Raw genomic sequence first — 26,231 nt, 5'->3', positions numbered from 1 at the left:
CTTTACATCCATTCACATTCTACGAACGTGAAAAATAATTCAGGCATTTAGCACTGAACTTTCTTTTTAGTATGACATGTGAGGTATATTTTCCTTGGCATATGAGATGTGGAGGAAAGGAAATAGTTAAAAGAAAAATTAGAGAATATGAATAAGTGAACTGTTTTTGAGTCAGTTCTCCAAAATTTCATATTTTTTAGAGCTTTAGATACAAAGCAAAATTAATAAGAGTCAAGGAACTGCTGTTTAGTCATAAGAGAAAAATAATACTTGGGAAAAGTTACATATAAAACTTAGGTCAACAGTCCAAGAATATTGTGAGGCATCGTGGTGACTAGTATCAATCTCAGGCTTTAGAGTCAGAAAAGGCTGAACTTGAATCTTGTCTCTGTGATATTGACATCAGTTGTGTGGCCTTAGGCAGGTACCTTACCATCTCTAAGCTTCGAAAAAAAAGTCTACTCTGTGGTAGATTACTTGTGTTGATTAAATGGAATAAAAGGCAAAGTATCTTGCAAGGTGCATGACACAGGACACATATTTACTTAATGTTAAAATCCTTTTATCTCCTCTCCCTCCTAGCAACAATAGCAAAGTAAAAGGAGGCTTATCCTGGGGATCTGAAGGGGCAAGGGAGTTTCACAGTGGGATGATGGGATCAAAGTTTTAAGACTCTTGGTCAAATTTGCCAAATTGCTAGGTAAAAGCAATTGTACAATGCAGGCGTTCCATTTTAAATTAGAAAATCTAATTTTATTTTGCCTGTTACAGATGTTTATGGTATTGACTTGAATCTAAGAAGACAATTCGACTGAATGTTTAACTATTTGTATTAACTGAATCTGAAACATGAATATATTTCTGATTTGTAATCCTTTTCATTAGTTCCTCTTAATTCATTCTCTGGCTATGAAGGCTTCATGCAATTTTTTTATTAATAATTTCAGATAAATTAGAGATATGACACTTAGATAAAATTTTGATTGTGATCATTTGTGTATATTTCTTATCAACTACTGTAGGTGTGACTCTCTGTCTTTTGAAACAGACAGAGAGAGGGGTTTGTGTTTCTTCCATGGTATCTACCACATGGTAGACAATAGTATTTGCTGAATGAATGGATGGATGGATGGATGCATGATCACACAGGTTATTTGCAATTTTATGTACATACAGTAGCCATTAAAGCTTTTGAAAATGTAGCAATAGCTAAGGATCTGTTTGTAGGATAGTTGAAATTGTAGAAATCAAGCATAGATAGTAGGAAAAAATAGGAGAGAATATGCTAAGGGGTCAACAAGAAGTAAACTTAAGAATAAGTAAATGAAAGAATTTGAGTAGAATCAAGCTCATTTGTTATGAACACTTTTATAAATAATTCCACGAGTTTTTCATATTTTCACAAAGGTATAAATTCATGACATAAATACAACTTTTTAGAGCTATATGGAGGAAGAGGGAGCGTAAAACATTTGCAAATCTTCATATTGATGTTATAGTATACCTTTTACTCATGCAAGCAAAAATGTATGAATTTTCCATTCAGTAATCACTAAATAAGTGCCTACATATATCGTGCTCAGTCTTACAGATGGATGAGTGAAATATTGCCATTCAAGATACTCACAGGATGCTAGGGAAAACTGTCACGCACACAGCCTTAATGCAAAGCCGACTATGCTAAGTACATCAGAGAGTTATGAACAAAGTGATTTAGGGGCAGGGATTATGATGAATACCAAACTGGAGCAATTCCAAAGAGCTCTACAAAAGCAGCAGTATTAGGGTTGGACCTTTAAGGAATGCCCCACAGGGCTATCCTGCTGAGAGCAAAGGGTGATGTGTATTCTAAGCAGAAGCAGAATGTTGTTGTTTTTCTTTTGTTTTTTTGTTTGTTTTAATGTGGCCTGTTAGTGCAATTCTTTTGACATTAGTTGCTACCCCTATGTGGCCAAGGGGTCCAAACCAGCACATTTTATCACATCTTATACAAAGTCTCGTGCACGGGAGACACTCAGTAAGTATTGGTTTTTGAATATCTAAATGAATGGATGAATGAACACACAGATTCTTCTTAATGTAGGACAATAACTTTCAAATAAAAAATTATACTTCATTGAGGATTGTTTTCTTTACCTCATTATACATCTGCAATTCAGAGAAAAATTTAAACTGGTGAACTCTAATTAACATTCATCTCATCAAATTTTAAGAAAATATAGCTTTGGTCTTTATTCCTAGCACTCTGCTCTTCTTTCTACACTTAATTTCTGTACTTTCATTGGTTTGTTTAGATGCATGAGTTCAAATATATCCCTTTGGTTTCTTTAGTCTAAAATAAAAAAATAAATAAATAAAAAAATAAAAAACTGCCTTGAACTTAGGCTACAGTGCTGCTTATATATGAAATGACATTTGGGTTGTTTACAATTTTCTTTTTAGAAGCAAAACAAGCTCATCCTATTACACACATTCCACATTCTCCAATTAAAAACCTGCAATACAATGGTAGAAAATAGGCATATATTTCCTACTGCAAAGTGTCCAGTAATATCTGGAGTCATTAGCTGGAGATTGCATTAACATTTATGCCACAAGTGACTGTTGGGTTATTTTAATTAAATGGCAGTTTCAGCCAAGTAAGTTTGGTCACTTTTTTGAGACCCTTTTTCTTTTCTTTCTTTTTTAGATTCAGCATGTCTTGGAAACCCAAATATTAGAGTCTGATTTTTGTTTTTTTCCCGCCTTTGGAAGCCAAAACAAAATGCTTTAGAACATCACAATCTCAAAAGGAAGCTGCAAGACTTAGGAGTGTATTCACAGCTGCCTTTCTAGGATCCCAATCTAAATCTAGTGTTGAACACAAGAAGTACCCTTTTTACTTTTGCAGTTCTTCAAGGAGAGTAATAACAATACAGCATATATTCTGTATTTTATTATATGTGATCTTCCTTGATTCCCAAAGCAACCTGGAGAGATAAGCAGGATAAATATTTTCATCTCCATTTGATAAACAAAGCTCTGTCATTTCCTCCAAGAAAGGAGATAGCTCCTCAGAGTCAATAGTTGATTAATGGATGAGCTGGAGCTAGAATTAAGTTCAGTGCTTCTGCCTTTATATTACAACATCCTTAGGACTTTCTCTTACTGGGTTACTTGTAAGCTATGAGGAAACGTGAGAAGCAAAAGAAAGAGAAGAATAATGAAATTATTTGAAAACTAACTTTGAAGATGGCTAGCATAGTGCTGTTAGCATTTGGGGAAAAATACTTTATTTTAGAATTATACTGAAATATTTTCACAACAATTAATTCTTGGAATATATATATATATATATATATATATATATATATATATATATATATATATATATATATAAATTTAAAGTTCAGTTACTGTCCCAACATGAATGGTCTGTGGAACATGAGCTGGAAGGAGCATTCCTCTACCCAGGGAGACTAGTGAGAGATGTCTTAATCTGTGTAAGAATTGATGGAGTGGAGGAAGGTGCAGGTGAGGAGGGTCGAACTAGATGGTGCCTGGGGGAATGGAATTGGAATGAAGAGTGAGTTGAGGAACATTATGAGCCTGGAAAAGACAAAATTTGGTGACTTAGTAGAAAGGGAGAGGGGAGAGAAGAAAACAGCAGACAGCATTGGACTCTATCCTTCTCTGAATAACCCTAGTAAAGTTAAACAGTGCATATAAGTATAGGAATGTTGACATTACCGGTGCCACACTTTGTAGAAAAAGGAGCAGATGATCTCCATAACATGAAAGAAACATGGCTATCTCATCGTGGCCAACTAAGCATTTACTATGTGTCTGCTCAGATATGTAAACTGCCCGAGTGAAAGGGGGCCTGGTTTACCCTGTGATCAACTGTAGCTACCTCTGTCAGTATATATGGAAATGACAATAACTAAGTTGTTCTCTGTATTATTAGTTTTAAAATAGGGACTTTGTATATATAATACCTAATAAGATATGAACAGGACAACAATGCAAGTGGGTTGGATGCCTATTCATAGCAAATTTTCAAGTTACCTCTTGATACTGAGGCATTACATGTGGGCTGGATTTCATTGGGTTCATTTTCTCTTCCGGAATTCCAATCACCATATTGTATAATTGAGGAAAACAATGTAATGTCCTTGTTCTTTGGCACTGGGGTTCAAAGATGAACTGCTGCAGGGGTTTACTGCTTTTAAAATCACACATTTGAGAAAGGCTGTCACTTAGCTAGTGAACCTGTGTTCAACGGAAATTTGAAAAGCTGAAGAAAAATATGTATCTTGCTATATTGTTGATTTTACTATTTAGTAAGAATGGCTCTTAGTGTTCATGTTACATGTTCTTAGAACAAAACACAGGAAAGATTGCTTGGAATACAAGCGTTGGGTTTGAATGGTGAACAAAATAATAAAAAGAAACACGCTTCTCATTTGCAAAGGAGTATTGAACTGCTTACTCAAGGAAATTCATCCTGCTCCTGTTAAAAATTAGAGAAATATAAAAGAAAAGGAAACCAGGGTGAGGAATGAAAAAATAACAATGAACTTTGTTTTAAAATTTTAATGACATTTTGTCATTAAATTAGACGTTATTGCCCGAGGAACCATTGTTCTTTTCTGAAAGAGACAAGGAATGAGAGGTTTATCTTAATAAATCTTTTTTCTCTCTTTGTTTCCTTCAGGGGTCATGGTACACTGAATAGGCACTCGATCAAGAGAAATCTGGGGGAAGCTGGAAGTCATCAAGTTACTGTAGCCATACAGGGAGGAGAAAAGACAGAGGTAGGTACACTTTTTATCCACTGATCCTACTATTGAGGCTGTCCCTGAAAATATCCTTTTTTTTTTGCTATAAAGCCAGAGGACAGCAAAGAAAAGGTAGGGTGGGGGGATCTTTTCTTGGAAATCAGATAGATACAGTTTAATCAAAACTTGATAGAATCTATTGTTAATGTCAAATTAATAGCAAATAATGCATGCTGAGAACCTAAGATATACATTTCCATCCTGTGTCTGCCAGGGACCAGGGATTAGTACAGAGACCAGACTTGGTTTGATATTTACATGCTTAGCTGTGCTTATTTAAATTGTTCTCAGCAGACGTGACCATCCCACCACAATAATGTTTCAATTTATAGCCTTTGAAACAGAAGAGAAATTCATAATATTACCTATCAGGTCTTAAAAACGTACTACTCTTCTAATATTACTCTTCTCAGAGATCATAGTAATAGATTTATAATCAGAACACACAAGTCAATATTCTTGATGACATTGATTGGTGGACATAAATCTCAAATATTTCTTGAGAAACAGATTTCTGTGTGCTGATTACATATACCTATATATGCATATGTATCATATATATTTCACATATATAAATGGCATATATATGACAATGGTATATGTGTGTGTGTATATATGTATGTGTGTGTGTGTGTGTGTGTGTATGGCATCCATTTGTGTAGGTGAATATGAATAGAGATCTCTGTTTATACTCATCTGTATATATATTATATATATTGCATATATAATATATACACTATATATATGTATATATTCATATTCATCTTTTCAACTGATGCTTGTTGGCATCAATTCAATGCCAACAGGAATCCCCAATTTGGGGTACAGTAAAGAGGGAAACTTTTTTCATTGCAAATAGCTCAATTGTGATATAGCATGGCTGTGGAACAGCTCAATAGTGTTACAGCTGAATTATAAAACTGCATGGCTGCAAGGCTGCCCTGGAACAAGGTGGCCCTGGGGCGAGGCCCTGCTCCTGCTAGACAGCTTTGCTCTGCTCTAGTCTGCTTCACCTGCTCCAGTCTAGTCCACTTCGCTCTGCTCTGGCAAGACATTTTTAGTGTTTCATCCTTGGTGTTTCAGCTCCAGCCGGGAAACACAAACTTCTCCGTCTTTGGTGGAAAGAGAAAGTGTGCTAGAGCTGACTTATATAGACAGGAGTCCCTACCCCTGGTCCCTGATTGGTCCATCTTCAATCACATGAGGACTCCTAGTGCTTACAATTTATTGGTCCAAATGGCACTGCCCTGATTGTTCAGAATGGAGCCGCTCTGATTGGTCAATGAAGATGTTGATGGGGATATACCTGTATAGCTCCAGTTAGGTGGGGAATACCTCAGTACTATTAGTTGAAATACCATTCCAGGTACTCCTTTACAAGGGCTGGCTCAGATGGCAGGCACAGAGCTCAGGTAGGCAGTTCAGTGTGGAAGGTAGGCAACTTAGTACAGGCTTCTCCCTGAAGCACTGTTTGCCCCTGTTTAGAAAGGGCTGCTAGGCTCTGCTTTGAAATTTGAACCCAGGTAGTCAGCAGGAGCCTTTCTTCATTAGTATTTTCTGTCTCAGCGTCCACAGCCTATACAGATTGTGTGTCTTTTAAAAATGAAACTACATTTATGGTACAATCTTAATATTTAACAAAAACTTATATTATGTTGGTTATATTTGAGGCCACTCCAATCCCTTCCTGCTGCCACCTGGAATGTGAGACTTGCTGTCCTCTTGCAGTTTGGATGGCAGATCAGAGAACAGGGAGTAAGCCTCAGCCTGTGTAAAGGTACTTTTTCCTCCCACTCTCTGATTCCCATGAGAACAAAGCTCCAAGGGAACAAGAAAGAGTGGCAGACATTAAGTTAGTTTAGGCTTATTGTCGGGTTTTCTAAAAACCAGTACAATTTTCTCAGTCATCCTCTGTGATTTCATTTAGACAGTGGCAATGAGTTCATTTTCATGTGTTATCAGAGCATTTTTACTTTCATGTCAACTTTTAAATTTGTCAGTAGAGAATAACTGACTTAATTGAAATCTACCTTTTATTATGAAGTAATTTCATACGGAACTGTTTTTCCAAAACATTTCTATTTCTACATAAACAACTAAAATCTCCATGCTAAGGAAAAGCAGCAAGTACAATTGTAAACATTAATTTTGTATTTAAGGAAAATTAAAACTAATCTATTAAATAATTCATTGAGTCTTTACTGCAGGTAGAGTGCATAGTGATTTATAAATATGATCTCATGTAATCCTCATAATAATTCTTTGTGAGGAATGTAAAAAAAGGTATGGTTATTCCCTGTAATCAAAGTGCAACTTGCCAAGTGCACACATTTAGCTAGTGGGTGGTGGGGTTAAGATTTGAGCCTAATTTTATCTGATAGTTAAGCCTCTGTTTTTGACCAGCTTGGATAGGAACATTTGGCAGGAGCTATACTACTCCTTTTAGATGAGTGAAGTATCTTGTTTTCACCAGATACTTATAATCAGTGGTTGAAAATATGCATTTTTTTATCCCACATTGTCATTTTTTAAATTTTTAATTATAGTTGATATTCAATGTTATTTTATATTAGTTTCAGGTGTAGAGCATAGTGGTTAGACATTTATATAATTTATGAAGTAATCCTCCTGATAAGTCTAGTACCCACGTGGCATCATACATAATTATTATAATATGATTGACTATATTCCCTGTGCTGTACTTTGCATTTTTGTGACTATTTTGTAATTACCAATTTGCACTTCTTAATCCCTTCACCTTTTTCATTCAGCCCCCCAACCCCACTCCCATCTGGCAACCATCAGTTTTTTCTTTGTATCTATGGGTCTGTTTCTGTTTTGTTTATTCACTTATTTTGTTCTTTAGATTCCACATATAAGTGAGATCATATAGCATTTATCTTTCTCTTAGCATAATACCCTCTAAGTCCATCCATGTTGTCACAAATAGTAAGATTCCATTCTTTTATATATGTACCACCTCTTCTTTATTCAATTGATGGGCACTTAGGTTGCATCTGTATCTTGGCTATTATAAATAATGTTGAAATGAATACAAGCGTACATACATCTTTTCAGAGTTTTTTTTTTTTTTTTTTTTTTTTTTTTTAAGGAGGGTGCAGCTCACAGTGGCCCATGTGGGGATTGAACCCGCTACCTTGGTGTTATTAGCACCACGCTCTAACCAACGGAGCTAACAGGCCACCCCCACATATCTTTTTAAATTAGTGTTTTGGATTTTTTTGGATAAATACTCAGAAGTAGAATTGATGGGTCATATGTTAGTTCTAGATTTAATTTTTTGAGGAACCTCCATACTGTTTTCCATACTGGCTGCACCAATTTGAAATCCCATCAACAGTGCACAAGGCTCCCTTTGCTCTACATCCTTGCTAACACTTGATGGTTGTTAATTTACTGATGACAGTCATTTTGACAGGTGTGAGGTGATATCTCATTGTGGTTTTAATTTGTATTTCTCTGATTAGTGATTTTGAGCATCTTTTCATATGTTTATTGACCATCTGTATGTCCTCTTTGGAGAAATGTTTCTTCAGGTCCTCTGCCTATTTTTAAATTGGGTTGTTTTGGGAGTTTTTGGTGTTAAGTTGTATGAGTTCTTTATAAATTTTGGATATTAACTCCTTATCAGATGTATAATGATACATGGCAAATATATTCTCCCATTCAATAGGTTTTTTGTTTTGTTGATGGTTTCCTTTGCTGTGCAAAAACTTTTTAGTTTAATGTATGCCCATTTGTTTATTTTTTTTCTTTAATTTCCCTTGCCCGAGAAGATAGATCAGAAAAAATATTACTAAGAACAATGTCAAAGAGTTTACTGCCTATGTTTTCTTCTAGGAGTTTTATGGTTTGGAGTCTTATATTTACATCTTTAATCCATTTTGAGTTTATTCTTGTATATGGTGTAAGAAGGTGGTCTAGTTTAATTTTTTTGCATGTATCTGTTCAATTTTTCCAACACCATTTGTTGAAGAGACTGTCTTTACCCCATTGTATATTCTTGCTTCCTTTTTCATAGATTAATTGACCATATAAGAGTTGGTTTATTTCTGGGCTCTTTGTTCTGTTACATTGACCTATGCGTCTGTTTTTATGCCAATACCATGATGTTTTTATTACTATAGCCTTGTAGTATAGGGTTTTTTGTTTTTTTAATTTACTGGGGTGGCAATTGTTAGTGAAATTACATAGATTTCAGGTGTACAATTCTGTATTACATCATCTATAAATCCCATTGTGTGTTCACCACCCAGAGTCAGTTCTCCTTCCATCACCATATATTTGATCCCCCTTACCCTCATCACCCACCCCCCACCCCCTTTCCCTCTGGTAACCACTAAATTATTGTCTGTGTCTGTAAGTTTTTGTTTCTCATTTGTTTGTCTTGTTCTTTTGTTGTTTTTGGTTTATGTACCACATATCAGTGAAATCATATGGTTCTCTGCTTTTTCTGTCTGACTTATTTCTCTTAGCATTATACTCTCAAGATCCATCCATGTTGTCACAAATGTTCCTATATCATCTTGTCTTACCGCCGAATAGTATTCCATTGTGTATACATACCACAACTTCTTTATCCATTCATCTATCGAAGGACATTTTGGTTATTTCCATGTCTTGGCCACTGTAAACAAAGCTGCAATGAACATTGGAGCACACGTGTCTTTGTGGATAAATGTTTTCAGATTTTTGGGGTAGATACCCAGGAGAGGGATTGCTGGGTCATATGGTAATTCTATACGTAATTTTTTGAGGAACCTCCACACTACCTTCCATAACGGCTGCTCCAGTCTACATTCCCATCAACAGTGGATGTGGGTTCCTTTTTCTCCACAGCCTCTCCAACACTTGTTACTATTTGTCTTGTTGATGATAGCCATTCTGACTGGGCTGAGGTGATATCTCATTGTGGTTTTTTTTTGCATTTCTCTGATGATTAGTGATGTTGAGCATTTTTTCATATGTCTATTTGCCATTTGTATGTCCTCTTTGGAGAAATGTCTCTTCAGGTCCTCTGCCCATTTTTCAATTGGGTTGTTTGTGGGTTTTTTTGTTGAGTTGCATGAGTTCCTTGTATATTTTGGATATTAGCCCCTTAACGGAAGCACTGTGTGCAAAAATCTTCTCCCATTCAGTTGGTTGCCTCTTTGTTTTGTAGATTTTTTTTTTTTTTTTTTTTTTTTTTGCTCTGCAGAAGCTTTTAAGTTTCATATAGTTCCATTTGTTTATTTTAGCTTTTACTTCCATTGCCTTTGGAGTCAAATTTATAAAATGCTCTTTGAACCCAAGGTCCATAAGTTTAGTACCTATCTTTTCTTCTATGCAGTTTATTGTGTCAGGTCTTATGCTTAAGTCTTTGATCCACTTTGAATTAATTTTGTTACATGGTGACAGATAACAGTCCAGTTTCATTCTTTTGCACATGGCTATCCAATTCTCCTAGCACCAGTTATTGAAGAGGCTGTCTTTCCTCCATTGTATGTTTTTAGCTTCTTTGTCAAAAATTATCTGTCCATATTTATGTGGTTTTATTTCTGGGTTCTCAATTCTATTCCATTGGTCTATGTGTCTGTTTTTCTGCCAATACCATGCTGTTTTGATTATTGTAGCCCTGTAATACAAGCTAAAGTCAGGGAGTGTGATACCTCAAGTATTGATCTTTTTTCTTAAGATTGCTTTGGCTATTCGGGGTCTTTTATGGTTCCAAACAAATCTGATGATTTTTTGTCCTATTTCTTTGAAAAATGCCATTGGGATTTTGATGGGGATTGCATTAAATCTGTATATTGCTTTGGGTAATATGGCCATTTTAACTATGTTGATTCTTTCAATCCATGAGCACAGAATGTCTTTCCATTTCTTTGTGTCTTTTTCAATTTCTTTCAAAAATGTCTTATAATTTTCAGCATATATTTCCTTCACATCCTTGGTTAAGTTTGTTCCTAGGTATTTTATTCTTTTTGCTGCAATTGCAAAAGGAATTGTTTTTTGTGAAAATATGCATTTTTAAGGAACATATTATGCCATACTCTATAAGTTCTACAAAAGAGATGAATTATTTTTTTCTAATTCATTTAATAAAAAGCATAATACTAAAAGAAAACCAAAAACAAGAAAACACTAATAAAAGTAGGGAAAAAAAGAAAATCACAAAAATTCATTGAAATACTAGCTATAGGAATGTAGAAATCAACAAAATACAATAATATAACAAATGGTGTCTATTCTAGGAATGTGCAAGTGTTTCAATATTGGAAAATTTATTAAAATAATTTCATAGTCATAGACTAAAGATTAAAACCCCTATTTTTTACTTCCTAATGAATTCCAAATGACATTTGATAAAATGCAACCATATTACTTTTAAGAAAAAAATACATCCATACAACAGAGTAATTTAGGAATGGAAATGTTATTAAATTCTGAAAAATCAATTTCAAGAAAACAGAAGAATGTTAGAGGCTTACTATAGCATATGCCCAACTTCATCACTTATAGTTCAACTTCATCACTTATAGGTCAATGCAATAAAATTAAAAGACAAACATCTTAAAATTTTTTTATTATATATGCTAAAAACTGTTCTACTTTGCAAATATTAACTGGTTTAATCTTCACAACAATCTTAGGAAATAGAGACTATTATTCTCATTTCACAAATTAGGAAGCTGAGGCCCGGGGAAGCTAAATAACTTAGCCAAGATCACACAACTAGTAAGTGTCAGAGCTGAACTTTAAAACTCAAGTGGCTTAACTCATGAGTCTTTAATCTTAAATAGTACGGTATGCTGTCTCTCAAAATTTAACAATTATTAGAAAAGAGATGACACCTTTTTTCTTTAACAATGTATTTTTTGTTTTTACTAAAAATACCCCCCAAGAATCAATTGAAGAACTATTAGAATAAGAAACTTCAGTTAAGTGGCCATACAAAAAATAAATATGTATAAATTAATTGACTTTTCTATAATAGCTACAAATTGAAAAACATGATGAAAAAATCCCATTTATCATAGCAATGAAATATCATATATCTCTGAATAAACTATATAAGAAATGTACGACTTAAATAAAGAAAATAAAACATTTTATTGAGAAACACAAAATAAGATTAGCACTAATAGAGATTTATATTGTGTTCCTGAATGAGAATAATAAATATTGTAATGATTTTAGCTTCCCCAAATTAATTTATAAAATTAATGCAATTCCATTAAAACTGTAAAGAGATTTTTAGGGAGAGGTTAGCAAAATAATTATTAAAATACATCTGTAAGAATGTACAGTATAGCAAAATTTTGAAAAAGAATAATGAAGAAGGAACTTCTAATTCCAAGTATTAAAAAATATTATAAAGTTACAATTACTAAGACAATATGTCAATTTTTACAATTTACCAATCAGCTTGAAAATTCTCAAAACAGATTTAAGTATATGAAGGTAATGTGTAACAAAGGCAGCATTTTATGTCGGTGAAGAAACTATCATTATATGAACACAATTCCAAGGAAATTGGAAATTGGAATTAATACAAGGAAAAATTTTAAAGTTGGAATCTTTTACTCATATAATACACAAATATCAGATTAATTAAAGAAAACAAATAATGAGATATAACTGAAGGAAAATAGATCAGTGGATAGTTTTTTAATCTTGTAAAATATGACTTCAAAGTCAGAAATCATAATTTAAGATTGATAGACTTGAATATAGACATATTAAAATTTCTATAAATATAAACAGGAAAGAGATTCAAGCAGTATGCCTAACAGTGTGTTTTATAATCCTTTTCTTGGTGTTTGGAGGGATAGAATTAATAAATAGTAAGCTCTGACTAACATTCCAAATATACGACTGTTTGAAGGCTTAATAAAGCAGAGCCCATCCTGGGCCAGCACTTTGTGGAATTGTACCCACTGCAGACACAGAGCATCACAGACATTTTTGAGGGCTGAATATATTATATGTCCTAGTTAAAAATAAAGATGGAGTTCTAGAGAAGACCAAATAATGTCTTGGAAATCAGGATTGTTTCACCTAAAAAGGTCAACTAATTTGAGTTATAACATCCAAGAGAATAGGGATTTCAACTAGACAGTTTTGTAATTCTTACACGTGCCAGGACATCTCATTTCAGTAGAAGTTATTTACAACATCATTGAGTAATGTCTGAATTTTTATAATGCGTTAAAACATGTTATCACTAATAAAAAATGAAATAATTCCAGTTTCCTATCTTGAATTATGTAGTGGATAATTGCAGAGGAGTGACACACTGATAAAATTTGGAGAGAAGTATTTCCTTTTTATTGTATAGTACAGCAAAGATTGTTTTCTTCATCTTTTTCCAGAGTAGTTTCGCTCCTTTAATGCTGGGACCCCAGAAACAAATAGAACAGGGAAATTTATTATGGTCAATGAACAGTGAAATAAAGGAAAACAGTTTGAATTTATTTAAAACATTTCAGGTGCTATCAGCCTGACAATTAATTTACACAAACACTAACAAAACAGTACAATTTTGTCTTGATCCTTAGTGGGAAAATTGCTTCAAGCCCCAAATAGCTCATGAGAAAGAGTAACCAAAAAGCCCATGAACTTCCTCGTCTTTCTGTTACATCCAGTCTTTCTCCATGTCCTTGGGCAATGTGTTGATTCCTGGCCACTGCTATTCCTCCCGAGATCACACCCTCTTCTCCACGCCTTTCTGCTAGCGATCCCTCAGCTCACATCCCCCGCCACCTGTTTCATCTGTGGTGCACTTTTCTTCCAGGCTCAACTTGCACAATGTTCTGCATTCAGCCATTTTTTTCTGCTCCTTCCTAACCTGACCATTGTCCTGGGATCAGGTTTTTTTCTCCAACTCTCTTTATCCGTCAACATACAGAGATTCTTCCTTCTAAGAGGTTCTTCCCTCTCTCACACAGGGGCCAGGACTGTTAATAGGTGGCTTTTTCTGAGGAAGCTTAGAGGTCTTAGCCATCATCATTGCCCATCTTATAAGGACTTTTAGGTACTCACGAAGTTATATCTTTGGCAGATCCATCCTGCTGGCTCACGAGACATGCTTGGAAATGTCCAAATCTCAACAAACAAACAAAAAAACAAAAACAGCTTAGATCTAGCTCTAATACCCATGCTAAATAAACATTGGTTTAAGAATGTATCTTATTTTGTTCATAGTTATACACTTAGTACGTATATTATTGATCATCCTCAGGAAAAAAAGGCCTGGGAGTAACCAGAACGAATGTATAAAATGTTTTCTTCTTCTCATAAGTAATAAAAGCAAAAGAGAAGCTTACCTGTTTTATGTTAAGTAAGAGTAACAAAATTAAGCAAGCACAACTCTAGAGATAAAGAAATAAATCTTGTTAATTTTCATGCTAGCCAGACTGTCACTTTTTAAAGACTGTTAAAAAACTATTTGTAATTGGTGAGTTATGGAGGGGGAAATGGGCAACAAAACAAGTGAAACAACCAAGACGCAAAAGAGCAGAACAAACAGACACTTTTATAAATAAAGGAGACAAAAAGGGATATATATAAAATGAATGGAGGTGGTCATTGACAGTTTAGCGCTAATTGTTAGTGATCAAATTGTTATCATTTAATGTTCAGAGTGTTTGCCAAACAAATATTTTCATTCCTTCATTCATTGTTTTTATTGATTGTTTTATTGGGCTCAGTATTTATTGAGCCCTTACCCCATTTATCCTGTGCCCTTCTGTGAGCTCTCACAGAGGTATAGACTTTACAATTTCCCATGGTTTGTGAACTGCCAGAATGGAAATGCTGATCTAGTGAAAAATTGTCTGGAGGACTATGAGGAGACCCATAGAGCATCTTCTTAGGAGTGACTGACGTTTAGTACTTTGGGGAAATCCTGGGATGACATCCTAACTTTCTTCAATTATGTAAGAAATATCATCCGTTCTACATGACTGAGAAGGCAAAACTTGCTTTGAGTGGATGGGAATCAGAGGAAGATACTTTTTTATTTAATCAAAGGAATGGCTGCCTGAAATTATAGCAAGTTATCTCTGGTAACTGAGATGATTGCAGAAGCTTGGTATCAGTAGGAAGGAATGTGGCACAAACAATTCATATACCGTGTTCCCCTGAAAATAAGACCTAGCTGGACAATCAGCTCTAATGCGTCTTTTGGAGCAAACGTTAATATAAGACCAGGTCTTATTTTACTATAATATAAGACTGGGTCTTTAATAATTATAATATATAATATAACATAATATAGTATAGTATAGTATAGTATAGTATAGTATAGTATAGTATAGTATAGTATAGTATAATGTAATATAATGTAATACCAGATCTTATATTAATTTAAGGTCTTCTTTTCAGGGAAACAGGGTATGGGATGCTGAGGGGCTGGGGATGGAGGGTTGGTAATTAACTCATCTATGAAGACAAAAGTTTCAGGATGCGTTATTGAGATCATTGATGTGTGAAGAGCTCCCCTGAAGACAGACAACACAATGAGGGACTCTATGGCTGCTTTGGAGTCAGGCCCAGCAGCTTTGCACTTAACTTATAGACCTTGGCCAAATTTCATTTAAATTAAATGAACTAATTTGAACTGTTTAGCCTATAATAGGCACTCAACAAATGGTACTGTTATGGTAACCTAGAGTCTCATTTTGGGAAACACTTGGTCTGACTTAAAAAACTCAGAAAGTAAAAAGGATACCCACTAATGTAGATAGTGTCTCACTATCCTGGAATTTGTAGAAACAACATCTTTCTAAAATGTACTGTGAGAAATAGTAAATGCACATTATAAAACACATTGGGCTAATTGTTCCGTTTTGTTAGCATTTGCTTATTATTTCTTCTTAGTTGCTGGAAATATTTGTTTTTTAGCTCAGTCTGTAGCTGTTTGAATTATGCTGGGGGATGTATATTCTCAACCTCCATTTGTTATATCAAAAAGGATCTTGGACAATGTGTCATGACCTGTTCAAAGAAAGCCTGCTTATGTACTTGGATGAAATTTGAAAGTTGCTGGGGCTTTGGTTGTAACCAAGTATCTGTGTTGCTATCAGTTCCTTTGTTTTAGTCATGTTGTTGGTATTGACCATTGAATAATTTGAATTAGCCATTACAAAGGCCAAAAGTTGGTTGTGCTACAGCCAGGTTATGCCAACAGGAGCCTAGAAAGCAATATACAGTGATTGCCTGTAACATCAACTCAAAACACTGTAGTTGACTGTGAGTCATGCTTATCAGCTGCAATACATGAGCCATTTCAATCTTCTGTGCCACTTTTCCAGGCTTATCCTTGGTTAGCTCCATCTACTTTTTGATTCACTAGTTCGTGTTCTGTTTTTGTATTGGTGTATTTATATATTGAGACATTTAACAAGGCAGAGACAAAAAAAGAATAAAATCAACTCCCACTTCTCAGAATTGACACTTATTTTGTTTTATAATATTTGCTAAAAGTCTGTCTTTTTAAAGAAATTAATGGTACAATTAGTTAAGTCTCATTTTAGAAGCATCTATAAATTAGTGTATATCGTTCCAATCTATTTTATACTTTTATTCATGTATTTATATAACTATTTCAATATTTAGTCCTGGTTTGTATTTTTTAAACTTACAAAAGTAATATCTCACTGCTTTTTACAGCATTATGTTTTTGAGATCTATGTAGTTATATATAGTTTTAGTTCTGTTCTCCCTGTTGAAATTTGTTTTCCTTGACTAGACATTTGCTGTTCACATCTGGTGATCTTCCTTACACCTAAATGGGGTCCATGGATGACAGGATGTTATTGCTGGAAGAGTTAGAGGAAAATATCATTCTAGTTTACACTTTTATACATTGTCAACACTGGGACTTTTTGAAAATGACAAACGCTAAGCCAGAAGGGATGTCAAAGAAAATGTAAATAAACTAGGACTTTCCCAGGCAAATCACAATGGAGGATCAGCCTGCGTATGAAGAAAACAAGGCCGAGGGAGTGAAATGGCTTTCTGGGTTACACAGCTGATTTAATGGCAGTCCTTGAAATACCCAGCCCAAATCTCAAAAGCAAACAATTGCATGGGGTAAGATATAGAAGACATATATAGCTTTCCAGTCCATTTTTATTTTCTTTATGCTGCTTCTTATGTTTAAAGATGTAGAGAAATAAGATAATGGATTCTGAGGGCCACCTCACCAGGGAAATGCTTGATATCCTGCCTTCAGAATGGCTAGTTACTGAATGGCTTTGATCCATCATTTTTTCCTTATGCTTGCTCTCTCCTTTCCCAGATAAACTTAATTACTGCCTCTTTCCACTAGATAAAGTACTCCATCCTATTTGTCCCAGTAGGTAGTGGGAAGTGGCCAGGTAAATCAGGTTTCACTGGGGATCAGAAGTCATGTCTTTTCCAGTTACTTGTCAGCTTAGTGTTGCCTTAGTTCAATTAACAGCTGGCTAGTTAATGAATGTGACATATCTGTTTCTGCAAGGTTTGGTTGTGCCAAGATTGTATGGGAAACAGAGAACTGATTCATTAATTATCCAACGGTTTTCAGTTCCAACTCAGGTCTGTAATTTCCTTCAACCTGACCAATCTCAGGTGTCCTTCATAGTAGGATGGTATTGTAATTATGTCATTTATAGTTCATGGGGTTAGGACAAATAATTCATCATTTTGTTTTTATTTTAAACTTCTAATACAACTCCTAGGACTAAAAGGCTTGCAAATAATTTTTAAATTTTACTTATTTCAAATTTGTTTCTGTTTTTCCAAGATGTTTTATTCATTTCTAAGATAAAAAAAAAAACAAGTATTCTTGACTACCTGCTGGAAATATAATTTAACTGCTAAAATGCTCTATATAAGATAAATGATGCATTGAAAGTAAAGATTTAGTATGTGTTATATATCAAGTTTTACCAAATTAATTTCTTAATAAAAGTATGTAATTTGATTATTTTACAAATAAGTTCAACCTGTAAAATCCTAATTTATAGATGCTTGAGAACATATAACATTTTTGATTAATGTCAACTTCTTATCCTACCTTGTAGGTTAGAAATTGTAACTATAGTTATAAAAAAAAACACAATTGGTAGGAAAGTATAAGTGCTTATGGTTGTTTTTAAATACAACCTTAAAAGGTCAAGAATGTAACTTTTGAAAAGATGAAATTATTGTCCAAAACCTGCACATGAGCTGATTTTTGTTATTTGTCTCAGATGATATATTTTAAAATTGCTGGAAGATGTCATGAATATTTCAGCTGCTGATTATTATTAAAGTCTTCAGTGTCTAACAGTTCAGTATGTGTGGGCATGGCTGCTGAAGGGTGGCTAAAAGGATGATGTCCCTCAAAGTGATATCCACATTGCCTATCTGTGAAAGAAGCTCCTATTTGGTTTTGTTTAGTTTGTGGTCATTTGTGATTCATATATCATGTGGAACATGACTCAACTTTGTGAGCTGACTGCTAGCGGGCTACCCCAAGATGCGCCACTTCATTTAAAATTATTGTATGTGTTAGTTTGCGGAATCTATTTTGAGTATTTAAATGCATATCATAGCTTAATCACATCACATCAAGTTGTAATTTCAATGGTATATATAATATTTCTTTGGCTGTTTTGCTTATGATAATTTACTAGCCCATCATATGGGGTTTTATAGTCTTTCTGACACTAGATGAACATTTTAACATCATAAAAGATTTGGTGGAAAGAGCACTTAATATTGAAAATCTGATCTCTATTCTATACCTTTCTTTGCCATTGTCCAGCTACATGAGTCTTATTAAGTCTTTTATTCAGAGGTACAGCACAGTGCAGTGGATCAAATCATTGATTGCCAAATTCGAGTCCCTCGTGTCTCATTAATTAGCTGTTTGCCGTTAGGCAAATTACTTAACCTCTCTGTCTCAGGTTGTCATCTGTAAATAGTATCTGTCTTAAAAAAATTACTAAGAAGATTAAATCAGTTGATATTTGTAAAGCACTTAGAATAGTGACTGATTGTTTCATAAAATTTTAATGTGATTGGACTTCACTGGGTTTGATGTCTCTAAGAGTCCAGTTTGAAGATTGTATCATTTTAAGTTTCTGTTTCTTTCCTTTTTTTGTTGTTGTTGCAGCATTATATTTAGTAGCAATTTCTTTTTTAATTTATTGGGGTGACATTTGTTAGTAAAATTACATAGATTTCAGGTATGCAATTCTGTATTACATCATCTATAAATCCCATTGTGTGTTTCTTGCCTTTTTTAAAACATACCTTTAACTTATTAAACTTATGCTGGTGAAAACATAGTTTCTATGCAGTGTTAGGCCTATATGGTCAACCATTGATTTTTTTTGTCATTTGTTTTAAATTAAGGCACATATGCATAACTAAAGATTTGCTTTAAAATCTAGGCAAAATGTCTATATACAGTATCTCATAGTTGTATATAGACTGTGACAGCACCTATTAATTGGTCTTGGAACTTCTTTTCACATTGTGTAGACATTTTGTTCACCTTCTAAAGGATTAATGTCATTTATTATTTTTCAATTTCTGTCTTTATAAATGTGCTATTAGATGCAGGCTGCTTGGAAAACAAGTTGATGATAGCTTGTGGTGTCAGTGAAAATATTCCACTGTTTATCAGGTTTCTTTAGTGCAGGTTGGTACATGACTTCTGTCTTTTTAGACTTATCACACACCCATAACTCTTTGTCAAACAATTCACAATCTCTTTTAATTAAGCTTGAAACCTGTTAAATTTAAATATTTTATATGACCTAGAGTAGTCTAATGTCAGAATAAGAGCTTGGTGGTAGAGGGATAGATTCGTTTGTTTGTTAAAGGCAGGACACACCCACCAGTGTGAAAGAGGCAACTGAAATTGGAGCTTATTTCAGCTGATGGGAGAAAGTCCAGCCAGGCCAGTGGGCTTATTATTTAGGGAGAATGATGTTGGCAACAGGAGGAGGTAGTCCTGAAAGGCAAGCGGTAAGAAGGAGTCCAGGAAGACCAGCAAGGTGTAACAGATGGTGTCCCAGCAGGTGGGCAGGCCATGGTGACAGAGTCTGGAAGTAGGCAATAGATATCCAGGCAGATAAACAAAGAAGTCTGATCACAAATAGTGGGAGCCCAGGGTTGGGTTTGGGGCTGGGGCCTGAAATTCAGAGACCCCTTTTGGAGGGAGTAGGAGGATGTGGTAATATTAGTGCATGAGCATTGCCAGACCTCATATGGTGTGAAGTGAGCTCCCTGAAAAGAAGCATGCTATGTAGCATACCATGGCGATGAATAAGGCATTCTTTAAATTCATGTATGGTGGTTTTGGCAGAAGTATTGCATGAAGGGGAAGCAAATCTATATCCAGAGGGTTTGTTTATTGCAGTAAGAATAAAACTCTGCCCCTTCCATGATGGAAGCAGTCCAGGATAATCAAATCTGGCATCAGATAGTTGGCTGACCACCCTGGGGAATAGTGCCATATTGGGGACTCAGTGTTGTGTCTTCTGCTGGCAGATTGTACACTCAGTGGTAGCTATAGCCAGGTCAGCATTGGTGAGAACAATTCCATGTTACTGAGCCCAGGTATAATCTTCACCTCTGCCATCATGGCCGTTAATCATGCGCCCATTGGACAATCACAGCAGTGGCTATGGCAAAGGCACAATATGCACAAAACTGGTCATCCTGTCCATTGGGTTATTAACATCCCCCTCTGCTGAGGTGACCCTTTGGTGAGCACCCACATAAGACACAAATATCTCTATGTTCTTTGCCCATTGAGAGGGTTCTATCCATATACCTCTTCCCCAAATTTCCTTGTCACCAATTTTCCAATTATTTTCTTTCCAAATTACTGACCATCCAGTAAAGTCATAGACCACAGTCTGTAAATCAGTACAGTTTTATATCTCTGTCCATTTCTCCTTCCCATCAAATGAACACTTAGCAGCACAATTCAAAGTTCTGCCCCCTGGGAGGATTTCCCTTCAGCATTGTCCTTCACAGATGTGTCAGAAAGGGGCTGGAGTGCACCAGCTGTCCACTTTTCGGTAGTGCCTGCATATTATACAGAACCATCTGTAAACCTAGCTCAAGTTTTCCTCAGTCAACTCATTTTAGGGAACTCCCCATTAGGCAACAGATATGGGCTGGTAGACAGAAGGTAACGTAATAGGAGTAGAAGCCATTTGTACCACTTCCTCATGACATTTACGTACGCCTTCAGGGCCTGCTTGAGCCCAATCTCATATCTACCTCTTCTAGTTGATTGGAGTGCTGTTGTACAGGCCCAGTTTTGAGGCTTGGTGGGTCCCACATCTAGTTCATGTTGGGCAGCTCAGATCCCATGGTAACTTGGTGGCCCGTGGTGAGGCGTTTATTTTCTATTAAGATCCAGTAGTAAGCTGAAAGCTGTTTTTTCAAAAAGAGAGTAGTTGTAGGCAGAGGACGGTAGAGCTTTGTTCCAAATCCTGAGGGTTTGCATTGTGATTCACCTGCAGGAGCCTCACAGAGGCTCCAAGCAGCATCTCTGTTCTGCCACTGGCACTTCAAGTACTATGCAATCTGCTGGGTCATCTAAACAGCAGCCTGAACTTGTTGCAGAACTTTCTCTTGTTCTGGCTCTACTCAAAGCTAGCAGCTTTTTGGGACACCCAGTAAATGGGCCAAAGTAGCTCATCCATGTGAAGAATAAGTGGCTTCCAGAATCCAAAAGGCCCACTAGGCATTGTGCTTCTCTTTTGGTGGTAGGAAGGCCAGATGCAACAGCTTAACCTTCACCTTGGAAGGAGTATGTCCACATGCTCCGTGCCACTAGACCCTCTAGGAATTTCTCTGAGGTAGAAGTCCCTGCACAGGACAAATAGGTGAGTTAAGTGGGGATGTGGTGGGAATAACCATCCCTATGGCCTTTAAGTTCTTGATGGTGGCACAAATTTTTGCAGTTCCTCCAGGAATGCAGTTTTGCTTTTGGTTACTATTTTTTCTAAGTAGAAGCAGTTCTAGTGGTTTCTCCTTGGCTCTTCCTACCACAGTAACCCTCATTGTACAGGTCAGGGAGCCAATATGATTCTGCCAGTTGCTAAGTATGTTCATTTCAATCATGCATTCCAGAACTGGGTAAATAGCCATAAGCTGGGTTCAGGGACCCACTGGACGCATTGTGAGACCATCCTGAGCTAAAACTCCACTGATCACCTGACTTCTATAAGTCCCTACTCTGACTAGTGGTCCAAGTGACGTTTTGGATCTCTTGATATTAGTGTCACTTCAAAGTCAGTGTCCGGTAGTCTGTGAAGAACCCTGACTATTTTATTTTTCTCAGTATGCAGTTGCCCTAGTAAATGGTTGTAGGTTCTTTTGGAGAAGGCTGGAAAAAAGATCAACAATATGCATTTGTGTTAGTGTAACCGTTTCTCAAGGGGAGCCAGACTCCCCATCATTCAAGGATCTGGGTTTGTAAACTAGATCAAGACTAAGAATTGATTGAGGGATTGTGACTCTTTTTGGATGATTCAAAATAGACAGCTGTTCACTAGTGAACTCTTATGCTTATACAGATCAAGTAAGAAGTTTTTAGAGTGCCTATATATTTATTTTCTAGGGACACCATGATGAACTAGCCAACAGTTAGTTGCCTCTTTTTAAGAATATGGGTAGCAACGATAGCATAAATCTCATTTTTATTTTAGGTAAACTGAACACTAAGGATATTCCTAAATAATTGGAAAGGACCAGTGCATAAGGAACTAAATAAAATTTGTCCACCTAAAGAGATTTTAAAGATAGTATTTGAATTTGAGAAAAATAAATTTGCCCAGCTATTGTGGTAAGATATTGCTCCTATAATATCATGAACAGCTTCTTAGTCAAACTGATTTATCAGTGCTGAGATTTGTCCCCATACGTGTCAGCTGGCTGGTTCTCACTCCTCTGACCTTGGCCCCATAACGCAGCAGGACTACTGAGTTATAGCTTTAGACATACAGCCAGCCAATGACAAGCCCAGCTGGGAGAAGTGAGGGGGCAAGGACGTTGATGGAAAAGTTGGGACTCCTGTGAGTAGAAGAGAGGAGAAACAAGGGCATCCCTATATTATACATATGGCCCTGAGGGCGTAGAGGCAGAACTGGCATGTGGATAAAAGTAAATTATCAATGAAGATAAGGTCACTGGCGATCCACATGTTTTCTCCAAGGCACCCTTAATACATTTGTCATGTACAGCTCCACTGGGTTCACCTCTTTAGCAAGGCTGCCTCTAATTTCTTCATCTAATTTATATTATCCTTGAGTTCTCATTATTCTCTAACAACTTATTTCCCCCCTTCATTGCCCTCAATAAAACTATAAAGTATGTATTTGATTACTTATATATATTCTATAATCTCCCTTAGTCTTTAGGATCTTGTCTTTCTTGTTTACCATATTATCCACCCACCCCCACTAGCTTTTAGTTATTCAATACATATTTGTTAAATGAATGGATGAGTGACAACGAAAGCTTTCAGTTGGTTGCTCTTGTCTTTCCCATTTATCCAACCTGAGTCTAAAATTGCTGCATTGGGCTACTTATTCCTTTGAGCTCTCATAAACATTGCAAAAAAATGTTTAGAAATTTTCTTTATTTTTTTAGAGCCATTATTCAGTTGGCTTGCAGTAAGTGTTTGGTGATTGCGTTTATACCAAAAATGCAGCTATTCATCATAATTTAGTATTGTGATTTATGTTAATGTCATTAGTTACTTTTTATTGATATCAATGATGGATGTTAAGATGATATTTTGGAGCTAATTTAGCTTTAGTTTTCAGGGTAATATGTAGAATTAGTAGTGAGGGGAATTTATGAGTGAATGATTACCAAAGTATTTGGATTATCTCTTGTTTTGGGGCATATCTGCAGGCTGCTTCCTTTTCCATCATAGTTAAGGAAGAACTGTGTCAATCTTTCTTACACTGATGTTTCCAGCAAACTGTATTGATATTTATTGAGTTCTTTTCCGCTGTGTGTTTCTAAGCTTTGAAAGATTAGGGAGTAATTCAACTTAAACATTGGCTTTAACCCACATCTTAATGTAGTGATATAACCAAAAGAAGTTCTCTCACTACAGCTTCACAGATGCAGGAACCACGCAGCTTTTGCTTGAGCAATTAAGGGACTAAAAATAAGGCTTTGTCAAATATCAGCTATGTGGTGGTGTGTATGATAGCCTTAAAGAAACAGTCACAAATTCTAGTTCTCTGCTGCTGTCCTGAATCTCTGGATTAAGCTCTTCATGTCATGTTGATTAAGATATACATTAAAATTAAATTTATTAGCCTTTCAGGCAAATTTCAAAGAAAAATCTGCCAGGACCCTTAGTTTACTAATTGAGAATAATTAGAAATATTGTGTGCTTTTAATTTTCTGAAGGTCTCTAAAATATTTTTGGAAAGAGTGGGTTTTGTGCTGGTGCTGGAATAATTAGTAGGAAATATTGTATATAATATTAGATATTATATGTGCAAAATTGGTTTGGATAACGCTGTTTATTGTTATGCCTTGACAACATCTGTACATATGGGCAGTAGCTTAGTTACTATATAATTATGCTAATTTAATGATCCTTACTAAATGATGAGTCAGATTTAATTTACACATTCAGAAAAGTAATGATATACACACATAAATTACACACACACACGTGCTCGTGTGTGTCTGTATATGTGTGTATGTTTCTGTCTCTATATATAGGGGGTGCCAAAAAAAAAGCACACATTTTTAAGAGACGTTATCTATGTATTACTTTTTGAAGTTGAATTGAATTAGGATAGCAATGTGTAGTATGACGTTCACTCAAAAGATGGCGTTAATCAAATGAATGCTAGCGTCATTCATTGTATTACAATTATAATAGTTTTTTCTTTCTTAAAATATGTGTACATTTTTTGTCACTCTGTGTGTGTGTGTGTGTGTGTGTGTGTGTGCATGTATAAGTTTTGGCTATATATTACTCTAAAATGGAGTAGGAAATATGTTGGCTTAGGTTTTGAGAGCTTTAAGATTATAACTTAAATATTATCCCTTGAGGTGCAATAAATCCGATTGCCTGACTTAATTTTTCACTAATTGTCTCCATTCATTTTGGCTTTTTTTCAAGCTTGCAATTACTGCTTTCATGATGTAATATACACGTCACAATGGAAGTTAACAAGGTTGAGTTCATGCTTTACTTTTCCTTAGTAGTAGGGACTTTCTATGTGTAGAACTCTTTCTAAATTAAGGCCAGGGGAGAACCTCATGGTCTTGGCAAGAGCAGAGCTGACTCAGGACCATTCCTGACCACTGTATCTTCTAACCTTCAATCTGAAACAGGGGTCACTGAAAACAAGGTATCTAGAGGAAACATGTGTCTCTTCAATAGGGAAATAAATTTTCAGCATTCATTCTATTATGCCTTTTCTTACACAAATCATCATAAAATAAACAAAGTGTATTGTTATCTGAGAAAAGTTGTGGGAATTAATGAGATATTCCTATGACTGGATTTGGTCAACTTTGGATATGATAAAACATGAAAACTGCAGTATCACAACCATAAGGCACTATGTTCCATGAGAAGATGGAGTGAAAATGAATCAGGCAACTTATCAATGGATTTCTCGTCCAGGAACTACACTGGGTCCTACTGAAATGAAGTCCAGTGATGTGTGCCCTTTTCTCTTTATTGCTTTGATGTGCCATTGATATCACAGTGACAAGGCCCATAGAGAAGAAGCTACTTTTGGGAAGCAGGTTCAGGAATGAGTTAATTCTACTTTGCCAAAGGTCTAGGAAAACCTTTATATCAAGAAAATAAGCAGCACCAGTAATAATTGGTTAGTGTGTTTGGACTGGACTCAACACCTGAGTTTGAATCTTGACCCTGACACCAACTAGCTTGTGTCTTGGGCAACCTTACCCAGCTTCAGCTTTCTTCACGTTGAAAGGAGGATAATCAAATCTATCTTGAGAATGTTAAGAGGACCAAGATAATAATTCATTTTAGTTGACTAGCATATTTCAGTTGCTCAGTATAAGTTACTTTTATTATATGTTTATTGGTTAGTCAGGGACCCACCAAACGTATGACTTGGAACCAAATATTTGGGAAAGACCAAAATTATGCCCTTCTTGTTGGTTTATTACTCAAAAAAGAACCATAACAAAAACAAGCCTAATAATTGAAAATAATTGAGGGAAAACCATAATAACATACTTTGTGCTCATTTGTAAATTGGGGGGAGTAATATCTGATTTATAAGATTGTTAAGATTAGACGAGTTAAGATATATGAGGCTTAAAATCATATATAGCATGCAGGGATGGCTCAACAATGTTATTATCATTATTATTATTACTATCAATATTATT

The 26,231-nt window shown here is 35.4% G+C and overlaps 1 protein-coding gene across 6 annotated transcripts in view; it reads left to right on the top strand.

The window, feature by feature from the left end:
* PKIB (cAMP-dependent protein kinase inhibitor beta) overlaps positions 1 to 26,231 on the top strand; it is a 106,390-nt gene that overhangs the window by 20,483 nt on the left and 59,676 nt on the right. For all 6 annotated transcript variants that reach the window (XR_013992444.1, XM_081036455.1, XM_081036458.1 and 3 more), the window contains exon 2: positions 4,697 to 4,796. The gene's annotated coding sequence lies outside the window, so the exon portion shown is untranslated. The remainder of the gene's footprint in view (positions 1 to 4,696; positions 4,797 to 26,231) is intronic.

The sequence above is a fragment of the Rhinolophus hipposideros genome, assembly GCF_964194185.1.
Source record: "Rhinolophus hipposideros genome assembly, chromosome: 3".
In the NCBI taxonomy this organism is placed as follows: domain Eukaryota; kingdom Metazoa; phylum Chordata; class Mammalia; order Chiroptera; family Rhinolophidae; genus Rhinolophus; species Rhinolophus hipposideros.
Note: the sequence above shows the minus strand (reverse complement) of the source record. Positions and strands in the feature narration are given on the sequence as shown.